Source organism: Capsicum annuum, chromosome 12 (assembly GCF_002878395.1).
Source record: "Capsicum annuum cultivar UCD-10X-F1 chromosome 12, UCD10Xv1.1, whole genome shotgun sequence".
Taxonomy (NCBI): domain Eukaryota; kingdom Viridiplantae; phylum Streptophyta; class Magnoliopsida; order Solanales; family Solanaceae; genus Capsicum; species Capsicum annuum.
In genome coordinates, this window is record NC_061122.1 from 47,516,844 (window position 1) to 47,532,758 (window position 15,915).

General features: G+C 34.6%; 1 pseudogene; it reads right to left on the reverse strand.

Annotated features, from left to right (window-relative positions):
• Positions 1–12,646: 12,646 nt before the first annotated feature.
• On the reverse strand, positions 12,647–15,687 carry LOC124889605 (annotated as a pseudogene).
• Positions 15,688–15,915: the final 228 nt, after the last annotated feature.

The window sequence follows — 15,915 nt, forward strand, 5'->3', positions numbered from 1 at the left end:
TAATTATGGCTGAGTTGGGGTCCAATTTGTAACCCCAATTAGAAGGGTGTTAATACCGCGCCACTTGTAAGGACAATCTGTGAGAAACCCTCATATAAGAGGTAACTCTAGTGAGAACAGTGGGCACCCTCATATAACAGGTTAAGCCACCTCATCTACCCTTATATAGCAAGCTATGATATCTTAACCTACGCTGGCTATGTAGTTCTGAAATACAAGGACTGTTTCTAAGAGTCACAGCCTCATATAACAGGTGAGTTCTCATCCTTGGGTTCGCTCGGTGCCAGTTTCTACTCCCATCTGAATAGCCACTGAACATAATTAACTGAACTGACTGGACTGAGTTAACTGAGTTTGTTTTTGAGTCATGGAACTGACTAAATTCTACTGAACATGGCTTGACTGAGAGTATCTTGAAAACTTGACACTGGCTCTAGGCATACAGTTAAATTGTCGGGTACAATACCCCCAGGACTCGATGGAAGAAAACTAACAAAGCATGACTTTCTTGAATACATGATCACATCAATAGTCCTTAATATAATAAGTTGGAGAATTCATAAAGTACAAGTTCTAAATCACCACAATGGTCACACATATGTCCATAATTCACTGACTAAGACATTTCATCAAATACTTGACATGCATGAACTTGTACATGAATGGGGATTTCATATTATTATATTAGTATGACATTTTTCCTTCACATAGGCACTTAATCAAACACATAGGGAGCATGCTTTGGTTATAAAATGACTAACACATCTATTAATCATGGATATATCAATCAACTTGTAAATTGAAGGAGGCTTATCTTGATTATTATGCAAATCATCACATACTAGGGTTAATCATTGGAATATTTAATTTAAAAGATGAATCAAAACCCCACAACATCATGAACATGAATTTCAATTCTATCTAAATCATGAACATTCATAAATACACAAATCTTGTATTTTGGAAAGAGATTCTTGAGCTTCATGGGTGAAAGTGACCCATGAATCAACACATGACATACCTGGGTGAGTGATTTCTTGAAGATTTATGAAGAAAAACTTGAATTCTTGGCTTGGAATCAAGCACCTAGGGTTTTTTGTTCTTAGGGATTGAACTTAAAGAGAAACCCTAATTTATTATTGTAGAAGAAAAATGAACTTATAAGCCTTTGTCTAATATAATTAGGGGTTAAAACGGATGGAAAAAGACCCCAGTACCCTTTTAAAAACTACTTTAAAATAATTGAACGGTATGTCCAATAGTGGGTGCAATGGTCTGTTGCTGGGTCGACGATCTGTTGGTCCTGACCATCGCACCTGGGCAGAATAGGAGTTCACTGCCTCCCTTGTGACGGCCTTGGCGATGATCCGTCGCTAGCTCGATAGTCCATCGGACTGACCCATTACTCTTAGGAAGAAGGTGATCTCACTACCTCGTTGCGACGGCATGAGCGATGGTCCATCGCTAGCTCGAAGGTCCGTCGGCTCTCACTGTCACACTTGGGCAGTTTGACTGCTTTCTGTATTTCAGCCATAACTTTCTCTTTCGATGTCGGATTTGGACGAAATGGGTATCGATGGAAAGTTTATTCAATTTCTCACAAAAATGAATTCATCTTTCAAAGTAAATTTCTAACATTCTTGGAATGATTCCAAGCTAGAAAAAAGTAAGAGGTATCACAGTAAGTACGTTGAGCCTAATTTAGTTGACTACTATCGGTACCTTAGGTTATTTTTAGTTAAGTATCGTGTTTCTTTGTAATATGTAAGTTGCATGAGGTCATGCAAATATTCTAAGTTGAGGGTGTTGATGTGCAATGGTTTCATGGCACTATACATACTCATAAGATTGGTACCACAGGGGAACACTAATTTTGAAATAAAAAATATTTTATAAACCCCTTGGTCAAGGTCATTTATCGACAATATTGATAGTGATATTTTAAAAACCCTTAATCGAAGTCATTTTTCGGCAAGGTTGATTGTGATAATTGGAAAACCTTTGGTCAAGTTAATTTATCGATAAGGATGATTGAGAATATGAAAGTATATGGATTGCAAAACCCCCCACATCCACCCCCACTTATGGGCACTATCCTGAAGCGTTGAGTCTAGGAAGGCATATAGAAAGGTCATGTAAAGACTTATATCATCATTATTCCACCATTAATACATCACATTGTATTATTGTACATTCTCTATGTGTTTGTTGTCATGCATTTAGTTTTTATTATGTTTTTATGTGTAGTTATTCTCAATCAAATATTATATTATAAAAATTAATAGGAGATACGATTTGAGCTACCGTTTCAGAACTTTTTTGTATGCAAGTGGAGCTGTGCTTATAGTAATCTTTACTTGTATAATTTTTACTTTATTTTGCTCAGTTGGACTATAATACCTAACGAGTACAAGTAGCTCATACTCACTTCTACTCTTGTGCCCTTTCAGTGCATATCCCCGTAGAAGTGCAACCCATGGTGGTTGACTTATGATGTGAGAAATTGACTTTGAGCTACTATGAGCTCGTGTATTTAAGGTAGATTTAGAACCTTCTCTTATCTTATCTTGTCTTTATTTACTTTTAGAAATGAATTCATATATTTTATATTTTCAGTATCATATTAGATGCTCTTCACACTTATGACACTGGTTTTTTGGAGATTTGCTGTATTTTTTAGATATATCAGTTTTATAAGTATTGTGACCTGACTTCATGCTAGAATTTGTGTATTTATGTTATTTTATTCATTTTTTTCTACTATGGGGTTTTTAGCCTACCTACCAAGGCTAGATCGAGGTAGGTGTCATCATGACCTCAACTTTTGAGTCATAACAAATTGGTATCAGAGCACTAGGTTTAATGATCCCATAAGTGGCAGAGAAGAGTGTCTAGTAGAGGATTTCGGATTGATGCGTTAACTTTAATATCAATCTTCTGAAGGCTATAGGACATCTTTAGGACAACCTTCTCTAATTTGATTCCTTTTGTGTGGGTTATTCATGCCAGTATTCTAAACTTGTATTATATTATTTTTTCTCTAGTTAGCCAGGACTAGATCCAAAGATATTGAGGATGTTGAGTCAACACCCATCGTTGGAGTATGATTTAAGGGGTGAGGCAGGGGTATGGTCGAGATAGAGATATGGGTCAGGCACAATGAACTGCTCTAGTAAGTGGACAAGCTAGAGCAATCTCTTCTGAGCCTGAGAATTATTATGATGAAGAATTTTATTATTCAGGGGATACGAGACTAGCTTAGGCCCCTCAGGGGTTAGTTACTACCCAAGTATTACAAGATTTATTAATTTGATTATTGGTTCATCTAAATGACATTCCTCAAATAGGTATTCAAATGAGTGTGCCAGGTATTTATCATACTATAGGATGTATTTATCCACTAGCAAGCTCCTACTTATGGTTTTTTGACTATAGAGGTACAACCAGCTGATGTGGTACAACACTTTGCCTAATAGACTTACTGCTACTCCTATTGCTTCTGGTCCTATGATATCTTCTAATGATCAGAAGAGGTTTGAGAGATTTATTTTGTTGGATCCTCCTAAGTTCCGTGGTGTTATTGATAAGGATGCTTATGAGTCTCTACTTGATTTCCATGAGAGGTTGCATAACTTTAGATCTCTTTTGTCCCATGGTGTTGCCTATACTACCTACCAATTGACTGGATATGTAGTGTTGGAGGTATTTTCCTAGTTGTAGACCATTGAGTTCTTTTTCTATGACATGGACTCAATTTTTTAAGGATTTTCTAGATAGGTTTGTGCCCTACAATTTGCGGGATCAGATAAGAGATAAGTTTGATCATTTGGTGCAGGGCTCCATAACCATTAAAGCGCACGAGGCATGCTTTCATGCAACCCAGATATGGCACTGCTAGTATTTTCACCAATTCTGAGAGGATTAAAAAGTTTGTTATAAGTTTGGCTGGTTATTATCAGTTTGAGATAACTTAGCTTCTGGTTATGTGTGGTTCCTTCTCAAGTATCATGGGGCATGTTAAGTTGATTGAGTAGATTTGTTAAGGAACTCAGGAAGGTAGTGCTAAGAATATACATTGATAGGGAAAGTCTAGAGGATATGCATCTTGAGGAAGGGATTTCTCTAGCAAAGGTTCTTATGGTTACCATCGCAAGCTAGTTCAGGTAGCTTTATAGAGTTCGGGTAACGGGTCTATATTTTTTGAGGTTTTAGGTAACCAGAGGTCTAGTTATGTGGGTATAAGATCCAGTTCTAGTTCTTCAAGAATGGAGGGTGTTCCGATAATTTTAAGCCCTCTAAGCATATTTCAGGAGACAACGAGTATTTTATATGTCATGATCTCATCCATTATATGAGAGATAGTCCTTGACGTGCATTATATCCTGCACAACAAGATTCTTAACTTTAGTTTTGTCCTATTCCTATATCTCTTATTAGAGTGGCTCATAGAGTGGTTAGGGTGGTTTTAGAGGTGCTCGAGATGGAGATTAGGTAGATTGTGATAGTGGATCTAGGGTTGCTCTATCTGGTAGCGGGCGTGGTCAGTGTTATGCTATTCCTAGTAGACCTGAGTCAGATCCCTCTGATATGGTTATTACAGGTATCGTCTCAATTTACCACTGTTCTACTTTAGTATTATTTGACCTTGGGTCTATATTTTTCTATGTGTTTGCCTATTTTACTTTTGGATTTGATGTTTCATGTGAGTCCTTTGCTATGCCTATCCATACTCTTAACCCATAGGAGATTCTTTAATGATGGATCGAGTGTATTGATTATGTGTAGTGACCTTTACGGGGCGTAAAACCTAGGTAGACTTGATTATGCTAAATATGGTTGATTTTGATGCCATCTTAGGTATAGAATTGGTTAGCTCTTTATCATATAATTTTTGATTATTTTGCCAAGATCATGACCTTAGCTGCATCGGGTGTGTTAAGATTAGCATGGAAAGGTAATCCTAATTTATGTTTGAAGGGTTACATTTTTTCTACATGCTCATCGCATGGTAGAAAAAAAGGATTTCTTTTTTATCTAGCCTATGTTTGTGATACTAGTGTTGTTTCACCACCTCTCTTGGATTCTGTTTGAGTGATTAGAAATTTCTGGAATGTTTTTCCTATGGACATACCTAGTATACTTTTCGACCAGGATATTAATTTTTTTATTGATGTTGAATCGGGCATCAAGCCCATTTCCATTCTTTTTTATAAGATGGCCTTGGCTGAGTTTTGAGAATTGAAGGATCAACTGTAAGATATGTTGGGTAAGGTTTTCATTAGACCTAGTATGTCTCCTTGGGTTGCTCTTGTATTATTTTCGAAGAAGAAGAAGGATAGATCTATGTGCATGTGTATTGACTGTCAATAATTAAACTAAGTGACTATGAAGAACAAATATTGTCTTTCTCGTATTGATGATTTATTTAATCAACTTCAGGGTGCAGTGGGTTTTCCACGATTAACTTAAGATCTGATTATCATCAGTTCAGAATTAGAGCATTAGATGTTCCCAAGATGGCCTTTTGGACTTAGTATGGTCATTATGAGTTCTTGGTTATGTCGTTTGGGTTGACTAATGCTCTATTAGCATTTATGGAGTTGATAAACTGGATATTTCAACCTTATTGACTCTTTAATGATTTGTTCAGCGATGATGTCATGGTTTACTCCAAGAATAAGGTTGACCATGTGAGACACTTGAGCATTGTACTTTAGAGACTGCCAGATGAGAAGTTGTTTTCCAATTTATCCAAGTGTGACTTTTAATTGGATTCTATTTTTTTGATGGGTCATATAGTGAGAAAGGATGGTATTATGGTTGATCAAACCAAGATAGCGGTATTTTGTGATTGGCTTAGACCCATATCTTCTATCAAGATTTAGAGTTTTTTTAGATTAGTGGGCTATTATCGGTGCATTATGTAGGGTTTCTCTTCCATTGCAACTCTCTTGACCAAGTTGACTTAGAATAAGATTATTTTAGTTGTCAGTTGTTTGTTAGAAAATCTTTCAAAAGCTCAAGGATTTATTGACTTCAGTTCTTATATTGACCTTAGCAAAGAAGGATGTAGGATTCACCATCTTTTGTGATGCTTCTGGGGTTGGCTTGGGTGTTGTGTTGATGTAGGAGGATAAGGTGATTGCCTATGATTCTCCACAGTTGAAACCTCATGAGAATAATTACCCTACCCATGAATTGTAGTTGGTCGCATTGTATTTGTGTTGAAGCTGTGGCAGCTCTACTTGTATGAAGTCTATTGTGAGATTTTCCCTTTCATCGTATCCTTTATTACTTTTTCAACTAGAGAGATCTTAATATGAAACAATATCGAAGGCTTGAGTTGCTTAAGGAATATGATCTCACTATTTTTTTATAATGCGAGCAAGGCTAATGTGGTAGCAGATGCCATTGAAGTACGACCTTTGCCCTTAAAGTTTTAGTCCTTGGCCAACCAGTTGATTAGGCTTGATATCTTTGCATCAAAGTATGTTTGGACTTTGTTGAGGATAGATCTTCCTTGATGGAGCATATTTGACCTCATCAGTTAAATGATGAGAAAATGAGGGTGATTTAGGACAAAGTGTTGAATGGTAAGACTAAGGCGGCATCTCTTGATCCCAAGGGTGTTTTGTGGATTAGTGGTCATGTTTGTATACTTAGGGTTGGTGGATGAGTTAGGTTGATTTTAGAAGAAGCTCATTATTTGAGGCATTCCAATCATCTAGAAGATGTATCATGACTTAAAGCAGCACTATTGGTAAGTTGGTATGAAGAAATACATCATGGAGTTTCTATCTAAGTGCCTGAATTACCAACAAGTACAGTATGAGCATTAGTGACCGAGTGGCACGATGCAGAGGATATCCATTCTCGAGTGAAAATAGGAGCAGACCATGGATTTCATAATTGGCCTATCCCCGACTTTGGAGAAATTCGAGTCTATTTGGGTGATTGTAGACAAATTGACCAAATTAGCATATTTTGTAGCTGTGAGAGTGAATTATAATGTGAATAAGTTGGCCAAGATCTACATTGAGAAGTGGTTCAATTGCATATTGTGCCTATCTTTGTTGCTTCAAATGGAGGTACTCAATTTCCCCCGAGCTTTTAGAGTACTATATAGAGTGAGTTGGGTACTCAACTTGATTTGAGCACAACTTTTCATCCTTAGATAGATGGTCAATTTGAGAGGATTATTCAGGTGCTAGAAGAAATGTTTCAAGCATATTTTATGGATTTTAGTGGTCATTGGGACCACTACATTCTGTTAGCAGAGTTTGCCTACAACAATAGCTACTATTCAGTACTCAAATTATTTTTTTTGAGGATTTGTATGGGTAGAGATGTAGATACCCCGTTGAAAGTTTTGACTCATTTGAGGTGAGACCTTGAGGCATATAATTTATTGAGATATTCAATGGATCAGGTGAGATTAATTCAACAGAGGCTTGTGGCTTTCCAGAGTAGGCATAAGAATTATATCGATAATCAGGTCCATGATATTGCATTTATGGCTGAATAACGGGTTTTGTTATAGGTATCACCCATGAAGGATGTGATAAGGTTTGAAAATAAAGAAAAGCTTTGTTCGAGGTTCATTGGCCCTTTCGAGATTCTTAAAAAGTATAGAGATGTGGTGTATAGGTTAGCTTTGCCTCCATATCTGTCAGTTGTTCATCTGGTATTCCATGTTTACATATTGAAGAGATATCATCCAGATGATTCATATATGATACAATGGGATTCTGTTTCATTAAAACATGATTTATAAGTCGAGGAAGAGCCTACTTCCATCCTAGATAGGCAGACTAGGAAGTTGAGGTCTAAGCATATTAAATCGGTAAAGGTCTAGTAGAGACACTGCCTATTAAGGAGTCTACGTGAGAGGTCGAGTTAGATATGCAACGTAGCCACCCATTTTACCGCTTCATGTACTTTATTTGCTCTTTAGTTCGAGGACAAAATATATTTTTTGTGGAGGATAATGTAACAATTGAAGTTATGAATTTCACCTTTTTATGTTTAGATTATTTTGCTCTTCTATATGCTAATTTTGAGTTGTGAGGTTGATTAGCATGGATCCGAATCCATTCGAGAATGATTTGAGCAAGTTGATACCCTTCGAGGCTTTTTTAAAAGAGGTTAGTTTGAATTCAGTCAACATCTTGTGATTCAAAAGTAAGATAGTGATTTGTTCAGTTCAGTTATATCCAAAATATTAATTTAGGTTAGTAGTATAGCTAGTTTGAGTCCCGAGTCTTTGTATCGTATTTTGACTTTTTGACAAAAACTAGTAAATTAAGCTTAAAAGGAGTTTCAGAGGCTGATTCATTGTAAACAATCTCTTTTCAAAAATTTGATGGCTCTATTAAGTCTTAAATATAAAAAATATCCTACTAGCATAGTTGAATTATTTTTATAGGATTTCAAACAAATCTCGTGGGTCCATTTGTAAGTTTTAGAAATATGCAATATCAGCTGAGTTATTGATATCTGGTGCATGGGATCCTTTTTTTGTGTTCGTACAGGTGCCTTTGCATTCACGGAGAAGAAAATTCTTAATCATCTCATTGCCATGTTTATGAAGGGTAATTAGGGATAGGATTAGGTTTGTCCTTTATGTGTTTACGACAGGGCATCTGCATTCACGGTTGGTCCGAATCTTCAAGAGATAGAGGCCACAATTTCAAAAGAAAAATTTAATGCCTAGTCAATGTTGACACGATCACAGACTACAATCGTGGGGTACTATTCATTTGAACAGTATAATTTTTTTCTCAATTCTCATTATTTTTAGACATTGAGACCTCGAGAATGATGATTTTAAGGAGGGATTTTCATCAATCTTGCTTGAGTAATCTCTAAACTCCTATTTGATTCCATTTTCAAAACAACTTTGAATCTTTGATTTCAAACTTAAGTTTTAGGAGTTTTACTGATAAAGTATAAACTATTTTTTCTTGTTCAACTTGTTTTCACTTGACTTTCAGATTTAGAATCTTTTTGATATGTAAAACATGATCATAAAAATAAAATTTTATATTTGCCCTTTTTTATTTCGAGCTCATTTTTGAACTATTTTGGGACTCAAATCAAATATAGCCAATATGAATATTATTGGACTACTTTTGACACGTGCATTTTTTATAGGTTTAGACCAGTTTGAGATTTATAGGTTCAAATCGATTTGAGTTGCTCTTGATGGAAAGGCTTTGCGTTGACGAGTCTAGGCTTGGATTTCATTCTTTGAGATAGGCTATGGCTTAACTTTCTTTAGAATAGACTGAGTAGTTAACCACTCATGAAAGTATGCTATGAGTTAGGAAATTATTGTGGTATTTTTATGTTTAGATTATATTTAATATCGTGTTGTCTATATGGAGGCTTATATGCAAATTGTGTTGACTTGAAAGACTATACTTGTTATGAAGACCATGTGGGGGTTTTATTTGATATTATAGGTATTATTTGTACTTTAATTGCCATTGTAATTGTTATGATACTCATGTGGAGGCTTGAATAGATTATAGGCCTTACTTGAGCATTCATTGTTTTTATCGTTATAGTGATTCCCGAGAGATGGGCTTAAGATGATATTGTTGACGTCTTACATTTCTATATATTCCACAGGTATCATGAGATGACTTATATCATGAATTTTTGACATATTGAGTTGATTTCAAGATCATTTATACATGTGTTGAATAAATTATTATCTTCATACTAATTGGTTATGAGCATTACATCTTCATTTCATTTATATATATTCATGAGATTGGTATCACTGAAAAAAGAAATATTTTATAAAACCCTTTTGAGGTCATTTGTTGGCAAGGTTGATTATGATATTTTGAAACCTTGATCGAAGTAATTTCCTAGCAAGGTTGATTGTAATAATTGAAATGTTCTTGGACGAGGCCACTTGCAAGTAAGGATGATTGAGATTGTGAAAGTACATGGGTTGTGAACGACCCCTGCCCTCCTTCCGAATCCTGTCCTAAAGCGTAAAGACTTGGAAGATGTGTACAAAGGTCATGTGATGACTTATATCATTATTATTCCACCATCATTGTATTCTATTGCATTATTATTCTTTTCTTATGTGTTTGTTGTCGTGTACTAAGTTTTTCTTATACTTTCTTGTGTAGTTAATCTTATTCAGATAATATATTGAAGAAACCGTTAGGTGATACGGTGTGAGCTACCGTTTGAGAACTTTTCTATATACAGTTGAAGGAGTGCTCATAGTATTCTTTACTTGTATAGTTTTATACTTTTCTCAATCGACCTATGATACTTACTGAGTACAAGTGGGCCACACCCCTTCCTATTTTTGTGTCTTTTTGGTGCAGATTTCAGTACGAATGTGACCAATAGTGGCTGACTTGTGCTATGAGGGACTGACTTCGCAGTACTGGTGAGCTTCATAATTCGAGGCAAATTTCGGACCTCCTCCTATCATATCTTGTCTTTATTTACTTTAATAAATAGATTCATGTGTTTCATGTTTTCAGTATTGTATTAGATATTTTTCACACTTATGCCATCAGGTTTTGGGAATTTTATTGTATTCCTTTTTGAATATTCCTATTTTATAAGTATTGTGGCCTAACTTCATTCTTGAAGTTTCATATTTATGCAATTTCTTTCAAATTTCAATGTTCTTTTCTATTGTGGGGGTTTTCGTCTTACCTATTAAGGCTGGGTCGAGGTAGGTGTTATTATGACCACAATTTTTGGGTCATGACACTCTCTCCCCCACCCAAGAAAGATAAATTTTATTTTAATTTTTTTTTTAAATAAAAATTATATTTCTTACCCCACCCCTAATAGTGTTGCCAATAGTGTGTGTTTTGTGAGGTTTCAATGAGTAATAATGATTGTTTAAACTTGATTGAAGGATCTATCATTTTCAGATTTTCACCGGAATTGTTGTTGTTGTTGTAAGTATCTGTTCTTTTATATTCATTTTATGTTTTGTTCGTAATACTAATTTGTTTGAAGTCAATTGAAAAATTTATAATTTTTTTTAAAAAAATTGTATTTATTTTTTTGCTATCAAATTGTATAACTAAATTGTCGTATGAGTGTTGTGAGGATTCCGTTAAATTTCATTGGTAATAGTGATTGTCTGAAGTCAATTGAAGGATCTAACATTGCCATATAACTTTAATCGATTGTACTTTGTAGCTATCAGTCTCTTCTCTTTTACTCTCATTTTTTTCTTATTTTAATTTTTGCCTATTAGGTTGTAAAACTAATTGTTGTTTGTATTCAGTGAGAATTCCGTTAAATTTTGTTCATAATCCTGACTGTTTGAACTCAATTAAGGATCTCGAATTTCCTATAATTTTAAGTCCAGAAGAGCAAATGTTTTGCTATAGTTCAACTGCTTGTTATCCAAATAAAATACGGACTCCATTATACCTTAGATGGAAAGAGAAAATTTTAGAAAAATAAATCCATGTTCTCTTTGAATTAAATTTCTGATTTGACATTTTGAAGTATAAATTTTCATTAGTGCATTTTCATTCTTTGAGAATTTGTTCTGGCAGTCAAGAAATTAGAAAAGTTGACTGTGCATTGATAAAAATTGTAGTCTCTGTTTCACTATTCATATTAATTTTTTTCATCAGTTTGTAAAATTAAATTATTGTATGTGTTTTGTGAGGATTCCATTAAATTGTGTTCGCAATAATAATTATTAAAATTCGATCAAAGAATCTAGCATTCCTTATGTGTTTTCATCATTCTATAATTTTTTGTGTGTTCAAAAGTCCATTTGTTACTGCCATTGCATTTTAAGTCCAGAAGAGCAAGTGTTTCAATTGAACTGCTTGTTTTCCATATCAAATATATTTAGACTTTATTATACTTTTGAAGGAAAAAGAAAATACAAAAAAAAAAAATTCTCTTTGATTCGATCTATGGTTTCTTTGAGAACTAGATAGGTATGTCCGTGTTGTGCACGGGCCCAACGCATAATTTTATTATGAGCGCAAGCCTTGTGACATTTGAAGAGGATGACAAAACCAACTTGGAAACCCTTTTTTCTTGATTTACTCTCTAATTCGTAGTAATAAGTAATACCTGCAAATACTTTAATTGATATAAAAATAAAGTAATATCTACAAACATTTGCTATTTTTGGAAGGCATAAGAATGCTCTTAAAGTTGGACTCCGGGGGGAGGGGGAGGGGATTCATCGACCTGTGATGAAGTAGAAAATTGCAATTAAGTTGCAAAAAGAACAAAAGAAATGAAAAATAGAATTTGATCAACAAGCTTTCTTTGGATTGCTTATCCATTCTTGAATGTGCTTGTGAAAGTAACATCAAATGTGAGACTGTAGTGTGATTTTGATGCACAGGCATGGTGTTTGGACATCTCATGCACGAATGTTACTTCTGTTAACTTTAGTAGAATTTTCATTACTTTTTTTTTTCAAATGCTCCTTGGACACTAAACAGCTGAACAATATTTCAGGTGGCTAGTTTGTTGCATAAAATGCAATTGCGTGCAGAAAAATCTATATGAGAAGATAAAGAAGTCAAGTTTGTTGTATCTGAACATGTTGCATATTATTTCTATTACATATAAGTTTTATTACAACAAAACAAATGTGTGAAAGATATCTGTGCACCTAATTCGGCTTACCACTTCTAATGCTCCTTCTTAAGACCTGGCACCATTCTTCTAACGTAGGTGTCGACACCCCGACATTTTTCATATCAAATGAGTTCTCTGCAGTACAAAAAAAATAAAAAATTATCGTATGTAACAATAGCTCGAGATGAATTATGAATGATCCAAACATCTACTTTTTGCCTTGAATGAGACGACCAAAAAGAAGCACAACAGAACACATTCGCCAAATAAACAGATAAGTCTGGATTGCTGCCCTCAAATTTGGAAGAGACTGATAATTATGCGCTTGATGTTACAAATGGAACGACGCTAACAAGTAGATAAAAGACCCGTGAATACTTCTCCCATCCCAGCTTAATGAAGAATCTAAGTAACAGACACTCTTAACAATAACAAGAGGAAAGGTATTACTATATCTCCAAGAAATTGTGAATCCTTTTGCCAGCAAATTGAATGATAACATCATTGTGTTTTATCCCAGCAGATTCAGTAGAATAACTTGGTACGACCTAATCGACAGTTCAAATTATCCAGCACAATTGATAAAAATAATATAATTACAATTAACAACATACATGGTTGAATAGTAACTTCTAGAAACAGAACTTCATAACAACCTTGCGTGACAAAGTTGAACTATGAACTGTGTTGTTTATTACTTAGCATAATTGATGGTGTTTGTCGTTCTTTAAACTTTTCTTATGTCTTATATCGAATTTGTGTTGTTACTTACCTTTTTGCAGCATAATGCTCTATGTCTTGCTTTTGTTGCATCTTTAAACTTTCAGCATTTACAAAATAAAATGAAGTGTTTTTCTTTATGCACATACTAACATGGACAGTGAGTATTCATAAAGCCAACTCAAACTTATTTAGAATGGGAAAAGGCTCAAATATGCCACTGAACTATCAGAAATGACATATTTATGCCATCCATTAAAAGTTGGACTCATTCATGCCGTCGCCGTTACAAAACTGGCTCATCCATGCCATTACTTTTAACGGTCGGTTTTTAGAAAACAGCTTTGCCATGTGGCAGCATATTTGAGATCCACGTTATTTTTTAAAAAAAAAATTAAAAAATAATTTTTTTTTTATGCATTAAAAAGAATCCACCCAACTTTTTGATCAACTAATTTTTAATGGATCAAAAAGTTGGGTGGATTCTTTTTAATGGATCTAAATTTCGTGTGTGTTAACTATAATTACATTTCTCATATTGTCTAATCAAACATTAGTATAAGATCTAGTACGACTCCGTTATAATTTAAATTATACAGATCGAAATCAAAAGCTCCGTAAAGCCTATTTTGGTTCAACATTTAAAAAGTGGCTTATTTGTGTCACTTTCTACTTATTTTGGTAACAAATTTCTCTTATTAGTAATTAGAGTTGAATCTGATTTACAAATAGAACAATATATCCAATCACCAATGACATACTAAAACTGTTATTATTACATACATATATATCTTTTAAGGTAAATGATAACCATCGACAGTCTCCTATTTCGTACGCATTGTAATTTGTTCTATGATCTAGATAGTTTGAAGGACCGGTACCATATTTGACTTCTCTATGACTTGTGCAATCATAGGTTACCAAGGGCAGATTGGAATGACGATTAGTGAAAAAACAGCTTGTGTTTATTGAATTTTGTAGTGCGAAACACGAATAAGGTTGAAAGTAAATGTTTGATGTACTTTCAGATTTTTACTGTATTTCCTAATACTTAATTAAGGTTATGGCTTGGTAAGTATGATCCAAAATTAAGATTATGGCTTAGAGAAGTATGGATCCAAACCATTTTACACGATAATTTCCTTAAAACAAGCTTTCCAAGAAAGAAAAATAGGGACGCCCGGGTACCTGAACTTTCAAGTATGTGGCAAATTCATCGATGAATCTAAGTGTAAATACTTCACAAGACAAGGTTAAACACTAAAGCATGTATCGAGGACAGGGAGAAACGTCGACATTTGTACTCCAAACTTATAATTCAGTTAAGTGATCATTAATTGTAATTCTAACCATATTTAATAAGATATTAGATGAAGTTATTTGACAGTTAATACTAATAAACTCGGGCAGTACATAAAAAATAAAGGACGACAAATATTCAAAAGCTATTAAAATTAAAAATTCAATACATAAATAAGCACAAAAGTGACTGCTTTGAGAGATCTGTAATGCTTGATGGGGAGCTTGGGAATACATACCAATATATATATCAGGGGCAGCAGTAGCTGTGGCATCCCGTCACACGTTGATAGTCCAATGTTACAGCATCAAAAACAGTCTGCCGTATGCAATTTGGAGTTTGAACGCACATAAAAGGGAAACATCAGACATTTGACAAATACAAACACATCAGTTAATTCATTCCCAAAGTCTACACCTGGAGAAAAACTTGCTTATAAGTATACAGTTACCTACAATAACCAAGTTGGTAACGCCAATGCCCTGAAGATTCTAATGAAGGTATGTGTTAAAGAATGCACTGAAGTGGGTTTTCACCAATTTGTAATCATCTTCCTAAATAACAAGCCTATCAACCAGCTCTGCCCTCACAGCGCCCTTTGATGTCGGCTTTGGTTTGCCATCACCATACAAATGCCTACGAAACAATTCAACATCTTTTCCTAATGGGTCATGCTCGCGGACAACCTATCATGGAATTTGTTGATCAGAAATGAGTTTAACTTCCATACACCAGTTATAAACTAACAATCAGGTCACTAAAACATAAACTACACACAACTATCCATAAAACGTAGGATTAGTAACCTAGGATAGCTTTGCTTATATATCAGGTTAAAATCCATTGCAGTGACAACTACTATAGGTGTGTTAGGTTAGAAGGATTTAAATTTTCTCATGTTCAGTTGGTCAAATATTTTATACATTTCCTAATAAAAGTGGGAAAAACAAGTCCCACATATGGCATTCTATTTTGATTGTATCCTTTCCCACTCTCCAACATACCTTATCTTCACCCCCCACTACATGACCCCATCCCATCCTCCCTACGCCCATCCCTACCCTCGATAATATTTGTCTAGATTATGTACTTGATTTTTTACTATGATATTTTTTGCTTGCTTATCCAACACAAAAAATAAATCAGAATTCACTTATTTCTCTAAAAAAAAATTTTTCAAGAAAATATTTTCCTTCCACCAAACACATCCTACATCTAGGTCCCAAACAAGTTGAAATCGGCTATATGAATGCTCACTACTTCATTAAGCTCAACTTAATGTT